This window comes from Manduca sexta, unplaced genomic scaffold (genome assembly GCF_014839805.1).
Source record: "Manduca sexta isolate Smith_Timp_Sample1 unplaced genomic scaffold, JHU_Msex_v1.0 HiC_scaffold_256, whole genome shotgun sequence".
Lineage (NCBI taxonomy): Eukaryota > Metazoa > Arthropoda > Insecta > Lepidoptera > Sphingidae > Manduca > Manduca sexta.
In genome coordinates, this window is record NW_023593536.1 from 8995 (window position 1) to 17994 (window position 9000).

Genomic DNA, 9000 nt, shown 5'->3' on the forward strand with positions numbered 1-9000 from the left:
TGTCCTACTGACCAGTTACAAGATCAGTTTAAGAATTCTAAATTCAAATTTATAAATGCTTTTAACCGGTACATTGGTGTTTCGAAAACAGTCACTTATTAATTGTTTTTTTCCTGGTTAGTTTTTCCTATGACGTCTTTCTTATCGCGAAATGAAAAACATGATATATTGCTGTATTTACGAGTATGAGTTCCACCGTGGCATCAGTGCTGCAGTAACAGGTCGAAGAATTAACGATGTGTATGGCGTTGGTGTCGCAAAAGAAAACACGGTACGTTTTTGCATAATGATTTCTTATGTTTACGCGAATGTTAGACATTGAAATTAAACTAATTTTCGGATTCTATCGCGGTGCTGGTATTTTATTTTCTCCCGACGTTTCGAAGACTTTGCAGCCTTCATGGTCACGGGGGGGACTGAGGTGTTGTTCATCCGTAAAGTCAAAGTTACAATATCTACCTACATTTTACATTTATACAACTTTTTTAAATTTTTTAAAATTTTAGCTGTTGGTGGTCCGATCTACGCAGAATGAGCTCACAGTGTCTTGAAGTCTGGCAGCCGGTCTTTTGGGTTCCGATTTAATTAAATGTAGAACTGGATCCCAGGCTTGTGCAAGCTTCAACCATCTTCCCTATTGAAATTAGGATGTTTTTTAATTTCAATAGCCTCGCGAATCATCCTAGGCAGGAATCGGTGTTCTTTGGCGAGGATTTGTGGCTTGTCTAGTCGCAGATAATGATTGGCGCCTCCCTCAGAGTGTTCAGCGACTGCAGACTTCGTCGAGCGTCGGTGTTTCACGTCAGCTATATGTTCTTTTACCAGCGGGGTCCCTATATTTCTTTTTGTTTGCCCGATATAAGAGAGGCCACAGTTGCAATCTATTTTGTATACTCCCGGTTCTTGTAGAGGTATGTGACACTTGACAGGTGGTAAAAATTGACTAATCTTCTTAGGCGGCTTAAAATAAGTTTTTATGGAAGCACGGCTTCAGGATGTAGCCAATCTTGTCGGTGACTCCTCTTACATATAGTAATACAACCGGAACACGTTCAACTGTGGCTGGTTTCACTCGGTTTCTGTGACGGCGGCGTGGAATTTGGAGCTTGTTGTCTCGCAGTACTTGCTTGACATGTTGCAGCTCAGCGGCCAGGTGTTTCTCGTCACAGATTCCTTGTGCTCTCTGAAACAAAGATTTGCCCACGGTAGCTAACTGTTTTGGGTGGTGATGAGATTCACCGTTCAGATATTTATCAGTATGGGTCTGTTTCCGATATACAGTATGACTTAAGGTCTGATTAGGATTACGGATGATTAAAACATCTAAGAAAGCAAGAGATTTATTGTGTTCTAACTCCATAGTAAATTGGATTTTATTGTTGATGGAGTTAAGGTGATTTAAAAATGCAGTTACTTTATCAGATGGTAAAATTGTGAAAGTATCGTCTACGTACCGTTTATAAAACCTTGGAGTGACCGGGGCTGTACTCAGGGCTGTCTCCTCGAAGTCCTCCATAAATATATCGGCGACTACCGGAGATACAGGGGAGCCCATCGCTACCCCCCTCAACTTGTACATAGAACTGATTATTCCACAACATATAGCCAGATGTAAGGCAATGTTGGAGTAGTTCTGCATATTCCACAGGAATGTTATTCTCTGCTAACTTCTTAGATACAATTCTGATGCAATCTTGTACTGGTAAGCTCGTAAAGAGAGACTGGACATCAAAACTGACCATAGTTTCATTGTCAGCTAATTTTAGGTCTTTAATATCGCTGACAAATTGGTATGAATCCTTCACAGACGCTCTAGTGTTTCCTCTAAGTGGTGAAAGCACTTTTGCTACGTGCTGAGCCAATCTGTAGGTTGGTGTGTCGATTTGACTCACTATGGGACGTAGCGGAGCATTTAATTTGTGTATTTTCGGCAACCCATACAGTTTAGGCGGTTTTGCACACGAAGGAACGAGCAAGTTTACGTCAAGATTTAACTTATCGGAGTAATCTTTTATTAAAGAGCTAGTAGCCTTTAATACTTTAGTAGTCGGGTCTGATTTGACTATTTTATACGTACTTACATCCGATAAAAGTTGTTCCATTTTATTATTGTAGTCTGACGTATCCATTACTACTGTCGCATTTCCTTTATCTGCACGGAGAATGGTAAGGTCCTTCATCGATCGCAAGTTCTTTAAAGCGATATATTCGTGTTTTGGAAGATTTGGTTTCGGCACTTTCTTTTGACGCAAAATTGACGAAATGTCTTGGCGTATCGCCTCCGAATCTTCCTGTTTCAAGTTATTTTTGAAGAGACTATTCTCAACATTGCAAATAATGTCTTCATACGGTATCCTTCGTGGAGTAACAGCAAAATTTAAGCCTTTCGATAAAACCTGAATTGTGTTTTCGTCCAATGTTTGTTTTGACAGATTTATTACTGCGCGTTGTCCTTGGTTTGCGCGGGAGTGTATCTTATCTATGGTCGCGCACGTTCCATTCCTACACTCGGTGTTTTAAGATTATCGACATTTAATTTTGATAGTAATTTGTTGTATTTTATTATATGTTTATTTTTGCATTCATTATATTTTGAGGTTTCGCGCTTATTTAAGGTCTCGATGCAATTTTAAAATCAAATGCTGATAACTCTGTCTTCAATTCATTGGATATAATCTCAACACAATTATTTATGTACTGGAGGTCGGATCGTGTTTCGTGTATGGTAGCTCGTAACAGTTTTGTACTCGCCTGGTTAAGAATTTTGCGCTCCCTCGTATGTATTTCTTAGGTGATAGCTTGACACACGTAGGGATGAGATTGTGGTCACGACATCTCTTCAAGAAATTCAATGATGTGCAGAATCTTGCGCGCTTGGTTTTCAAATTCTCCAACCGGCGTATTTTGTTGGCAAGTTCCAGTCCGTACTGGTTTGCATAATGATTTCTTATGTTTACGCGAATGTTAGACATTGAAATTTAACTAATTTTCGGATTCTATCGCGGTGCTGGTATTTTATTTTCTCCCGACGTTTCGAAGACTTTGCAGCCTTCATGGTCACGGGGGGGACTGAGGTGTTGTTCATCCGTAAAGTCAAAGTTACAATATCTACCTACATTTTACAATTATACAACTTTTTTAAATTTTTTAAAATTTGCGTGCTGAAGCGTGCTTCCATAAAAACTTATTTTAAGCCGCCTAAGAAGATTAGTCAATTTTTACCACCTGTCAAGTGTCACATACCTCTACAAGAACCGGGAGTATACAAAATAGATTGCAACTGTGGCCTCTCTTATATCGGGCAAACAAAAAGAAATATAGGGACCCGCGTACAAGAACATATAGCTGACGTGAAACACCGACGCTCGACGAAGTCTGCAGTCGCTGAACACTCTGAGGAGGCGCCAATCATTATCTGCGACTAGACAAGCCACAAATCCTCGCCAAGAACACCGATTCCTGCCTAGGATGATTCGCGAGGCTATTGAAATTAAAAAACATCCTAATTTCAATAGGGAAGATGGTTGGAAGCTTGCACAAGCCTGGGATCCAGTTCTACATTTAATTAAATCGGAACCCAAAAGACCGGCTGCCAGACTTCAAGACACTGTGAGCTCATTCTGCGTAGATCGGACCACCAACAGCTAAAATTTTAAAAAATTTAAAATGTTGTATAATTGTAAAATGTAGGTAGATATTGTAACTTGGACTTTACGGATGAACAACACCTCAGTCCCCCCCGTGACCATGAAGGCTGCAAAGTCTTCGAAACGTCGGGAGAAAATAAAATACCAGCACCGCGATAGAATCCGAAAATTAGTTTAATTTCAACGGTACGTTTTTTACTACGCCTGGTGCCGCCCGTCTCCTATTAGGCGGGGCTCAGAAGCCCTCACACACAGAAGGATGCTGTCAGCGTTAACGACGGCGCGGAGCCTACCTTCCACGCTGCCGTCCATCCCGAAGGTCACCACAAACACTAACGGTGGACGGCTCCCTGCCGATATTTCCACAATAGAAGCCATCGGAAGGTCACAGACGGGCGGTCAGGCTCGGGGTCTCAAGGACTCGTTAATGTTTGTCTGTCGTTTTCCATTTCTTCAGGCGGTTCAACGTCGGGTCGTATGACCACTGACCCTAACATAACCGCTCAGGAAGCCCCCCCCCCCCCCCTCCCCACTGGGGCTGGGCAGTAATGCCAATTCATTCTTGCGAAGGCAAAAAAGGTACTCGTTATTAACATTAAGAAAAATGCGGCCCGCCTTTACTTCATTTTGCCGCTATGTGGCCCTTACGTACTGAAAGGTTATGAACCACTGCCATAAGAAAATAAATTATAAAAACAGGATATAAGAATATAAAGCCGTCTTTCACTCGCTGTTCCGTCCTTAAGTGTAGCCTATATTAGGTCTAGGATTTCGTCATCCGGAGTGGACCAGAGCCACTAAGTCTGTGAGACCCGACTGATAATGTAACATGGTGCAAAGGATATTCGATTACACCATATTATTAAAAAATATGCAATGTGTATGAATCATTGCGTACGCCTATCTGGATAGCGTAGGCATCTTCCTATTGGAATCACTCGGTTCAGTCAGTAAGTTATCGACCATTGTACAAACAAGTTTCCTGCTCACAGTGGATAATCGATTTCTATTTTGAAAAGTGACAAAAGTGTTTTTTTATATCTTTATAGTTGGATTGATAAAGATTAGTCGGTAAGGCGTCATGATTTTTATAAATGTACTTGTTGAATAGATAATTTTCCTTTTAAAAAATACTAAGCATATTTAATATTGTTACATTATTAAATAATATAATAAAATTGTAACAAGCCGATGTCTGTACCAGTGGCGAAGGGTGCAATTTTTCAAAAAGGAACCCGAAGCAAACAAATTTTTTGGCAAAAGTTAACACATCACAGTGATCACGGTATAATGGTTAGTTTAATAGAAAACAAAATACTTACTTACCTACAACAAGCAGATTAGCCTTAACTCTGAAATCAACCATCATTAATATACTTCAGGGATGTTATGGATATGAAATTACGGATATGGATATAGGTATAAAATTATATCGGTTTCGGATACGGTTACGGATATATAATTATTTCGGATTATCCGCTAGTTTCGGATAGTTTCGGTTACAGATATTAAATTAAAGTAACATAAAAGTATTATGCAATACAACAGGGCGACCATTACTAACTATCGTTCGTCGTCATCGTTGATTATTAGTTATCAATAAACTAATTGGGGGTAATGGGTGTTCGGAAAACCTCTGTGTTTTAATTTGAGATGAAGTTTCAGTGAAGTAGTGCCACCTCCTCTCCGTGAAAAGTTTTTATCACACTGTTTACATTTTGCAAAATTGCCTTCAACTTGATCAAAAAATGTCCAAATTAAAATATATACTTTGGACGCACATATATGCAAAATGGCGTGTGAGCGGTGAAATAAAAACCTGTCGAAACATATTATCCGTAACCTATCCGAAACTTTTTTAACGTATACAGTTAAGGTTACGGATATATTTTTATTTTTTTTCGGATATCCGATAGTTTCGGTTACGGTTACGGAGCTCCATAAATTCCCTGATATACTTACCTATTATGCAGGGGCGGATCTAAAATTTGTGGGGCCCTGGGCTGAAACTACTTAGGGGCCTATCTAAGTACTCAACTAATAGCCATGTCAAAAAACTGTTTCTAGAATAATATATTATTATTATATATTCTATTGCACAAAAAAACATAAATATTACTTAAAACTACGCAAGTATTAGTTGTACAAAAGGCGACCTTATTGCTGTGGTAGCAATCTCTTCTAGACAACCTTTGAGTGAGAGAGAAACCGAAATAATGATATATATATATATATATATATATATATATATATATATATATATATATCACTATAATATAAAAAAAAAAAACAATAAAATAATTTTAGTCGGCCATTTTGAATTTATTAAAAAAATAAAAAAGAATTTTTTTTTTGTAGAAAATGTAATTCTCTATATAATTGATCATAAGATTTTTTTCATATCTCTCATAGTTTGTGAGTTATTGGCAATTAATCGAAAAAATGTGTAATTTTGATATAAATCGAAAACTATTGATCTGATTCAAAAATTGTGTGAGAGTTTTTTTATAGGAAATACAATTTTCTATAAAATTGCTCATGACTATTTTGTTCGTATCTCTAACAATTTATGAGTTATCAACGATTAATCATTGATTAAAAAGATCATAGAATCAATTTTTGTCATGATGAATACTGATCTACTTATAAGGAAGTTCTTGGCGCGACTTTGCAGATTGATATAATTTCCTTACACAATTGTGCTGAATATGAACCTCAATCATAAGCGATATTTTTATTTTAACTCCTTTTTTATAGTAAATAATATATGAAAAAATGGTAAAAAAAACATGACTTATTTTAATAGTCCTCTGAAAATCCAAATTTTTATTTTTTTTTTTTCAAATTGAGGTTTATATAGAAGACACACATATAAAAGAAAGAAATTTTTCTGTGCCATTGATTTCGAATAAAAATTGTGGCTTCCATCGTGTACACCAACTGACATCATGACAACCTACGATGTGTATCAGCTGATATCTCCGCTACTTTCTAAGTTATATTTTTGTAAAATATGAAAAACTCATGAATATATTATACCTTAAATAATACCAAAAATAATGAAAATCAGCATCAAAACATTCTTTTACCCGTATTTACCCTCTTAACTCAATTCATAGAAGAATGCAATTTTTCATCAATGTTTTTATGACATTATTACGTAAAAATATCGTCCGTAAACCGACTTTACAGACAACCATTTTTTAAATTCAAATTAACGCCTATTGTTTTTAAGCGGGGTCTGGGGGCCCCTTGTAACTTCGGGGCCCTGGGCTGCAGCCCAAGCAGCCCTTAGGTAGATCCGGCCCTGCTATTATGCATAGGTAATGCGACTTCAAACGTTCATAGAATGGAAGAATAACACATATCTATCAAAAACAATTTACTTAAACACAAAATAATAAGTAAATATACTTAGTAATTTGAAACCAGAATAATGTAAGAAGGTACATACTTGTTGAAATTATAATCACGGACTAAGGATACCTACATTAGTTTATGCTCAAAACATACATTTTTAAATGTAATTTTCGCTAACAAATACTTACCTAATTCGTCAAAGAGAATAGCAGTTTATTGTGTACAAAAATTAATTAGATTACATATCAATATAATCAACAAAAGTTATTATATTCGTTAAGATTTTAGTACTTTATATCCACGTTCCACTTTAAAAGTCAGGAAAATATCATACTTACTTAATTTCCTTCTAACATAGAACTGTTGTCTAATTTGTGAATTTACAATAATCACATATTTTGCGCATAGGTACTACATGAAAAGTTTCAACAAAACAAATATACATGCACGCATGCATGCATGTATTTTACATCACTTGCAAAAGTTTAGACAGACGTCGCTCTACGTGTGAAAGGAACAACAATATCGCGAGAAGCTATGCGTAAGCGGCCAGCAGTTTCACTAATCACTTGAAACATCAGGCGAGCACTGCGCGCGAGTTAATTGATATAAAATTAAACAACCGATATCAGTGCAGTGTTAAATAAATAAATATTAGATTATTTGTTTGGATATAAGTACTATTATTATTCTAATTACATTATTTGTTTTTTTTTTATTATTGTTTTGCGAAAGGGGACCCGGTAGGAATCGGTTTATATGGACGCCTCGCAAATGAGGTTCAATTTTGCTTTAATTAGGTGGAATTTTGCTTTACCGTCACTTTTACAGTGGTATTTTTGTATTGGGTTTTGATAGGCTCATTTCTTATTTAATATTAATATACACATATAATATCACGCTTTATTCCCTTTTCAGAGGTATAACACCGTTGATAGTTTAGCCGCATACACAATATACTTAACTAAGCCACTGACATGTTATTACTTAAACAAAATAAATAAAAAATAAACCTCTTTAACAAAAATTAAACCACCTTTTAGAAACCACTGAAAGGAAAAAAATATTTAAGGTAGGTATATACTGGCAACTAATTTTGTAATCGGCGGTTAATAAAATTGCTAGCTAAACTAAATAAATGCATGAACAATATTTATAAGGAAACGTATACAAAGTTCAATTTTAAATCGTCACAGATTTCAAAATTAGTAACCAGTATATACACTAAGTATATACCTGTTGTATTAAATTATTATTGGTTTTATTAATAATAAAGTTATCCAGCAAAGGATCTAACAATAATCGTAATTGCATCAGAAATGCTGCCACTATTGTGATGTAGATGATCCTCAAGAGTAATGAAACTTTGACCTTCTTGTTATTTTTAGATTTTTGTAATTTTTACCACCACGATTCTAACCCCTGCTGTTGTTCTAGGAACCTGCTTAGGCGTTGCAGTTTGGTAATAGAAAGTCATTGACAAATATAAATTGAGCATCTCGCACAATATACAAATACGCACAAATAACGCAGAATCGGTGCCAATCAGTCTTCAACAGAAGGATTTGACTGACTTTGAAGACGGATAAGTTCTTACATCGCGAAAATGGTCGACTTCTATATCTACGCAAAAGATAATTCGGGTTCAACTATCGACAACAAGTATTACCACAACAACGGTGTGAAAACTATTGAACAATTCAAGAATGATGTAGAAAAAATTAAGCAAGAACTATTGAATGCTGAAAAACCATCAACAGAATCCAAAGTTATTTACTTGCACTGGGGTGACCGGTGCGACGAAATTGACGAAGATATAACTAGAATAACATACCTCAAACACATGGGCGATTATCAAGGTACATATCCGAAAACCATTGTTGACTGGTTAAAAGAAACTATGACATCTGTAATGAAAATAACAAAATCAGGTTGCTGTACATCATCACGGATGGTTTGATTGACGATAATAGTTCAAGAGAGTGTATCGGTT

At 36.2% G+C, this 9000-nt stretch overlaps 1 long non-coding RNA gene across 1 annotated transcript; it reads left to right on the plus strand.

Moving 5' to 3' along the window:
- Positions 1–4215: 4215 nt before the first annotated feature.
- LOC119192283 lies at positions 4216–8631 on the plus strand. The gene is made up of 2 exons (XR_005113610.1): positions 4216–4718; positions 8445–8631. It is a non-coding gene; the product is annotated as an uncharacterized LOC119192283 (long non-coding RNA).
- Positions 8632–9000: the final 369 nt, after the last annotated feature.